This window comes from Pteropus alecto, unplaced genomic scaffold, assembly GCF_000325575.1.
Source record: "Pteropus alecto unplaced genomic scaffold, ASM32557v1 scaffold152, whole genome shotgun sequence".
In the NCBI taxonomy this organism is placed as follows: Eukaryota; Metazoa; Chordata; class Mammalia; order Chiroptera; family Pteropodidae; genus Pteropus; species Pteropus alecto.
This window is the reverse complement of record NW_006432227.1, coordinates 3,890,658-3,891,523: the sequence shown is the minus strand read 5'-3', so window position 1 is coordinate 3,891,523 and position 866 is coordinate 3,890,658.

Genomic DNA, 866 nt, shown 5'->3' with positions numbered 1-866 from the left:
TGGAATGGGGGGGCAGGGTATAGGATAGAGATGTGAGCATTTTCATGAACTCAAGAGAAAAAGAGACAGTAGAATAAAGGGTATGGACATATGAGAACCATGAATGGTGACTGAGGGAGCAAAGGAAGTATATTCATTTCACATAGAGGCAGTATATTAAGAAGGTAAGAAATAGGGCAAAGTGGTAAAGAAAGAGGTGAGCTTGATAAGTGCTCGCTGGTGGTTGGAGAATTTGGTGGCAAAGTGACATTTTATCTGTGGATCTTTGAAAGGGGTAAGCTATTTGAGGACTCTTGGAATTACAGAGAATCTCCTTTGAGGGGAATGGAATAAGAGCTGAATATGTCAGGGGAAAAATGAAGGAAGTTTGGTCATGCTAGCCAAGGCAAGAAACTCTATATTTGTATTGGTATCAGTTATAACAGCTAACATTTAAAAGTGTTTGCTGAGTATTATACACTGTTATAAGATCTTTATATAGTAACTAATTCGATTCTGACAACAACCCTATTTGTTGAGTCTATTGTTTTATTGGCTTCGAAAGTTCGAAACTTCCAGTTTTATATTCCAGATTAGCACAATCATTATCTATATCATTGGCTACTTTAACTTTTTCTCTCATATAGTAGAATATCTACAACAGTGAAACCCAGAGTTGCAAGAATAGAGAAGCAAACATTCAGAAATTGAGTTTTTAGAAATTAATTTTTAGAGGGCTCACTCGTTTTTTCGATCAGGGAAACTTCACCAGAGAAGTTCATTATCTTACATACGATCTTTTTAGGACTTTTTAAATAACTTGTCAGTAAATTACCCAGTTTCTTATTTGTCTTTAAGTTGGCTTCTTGGAAGTAATAACTTTTTTT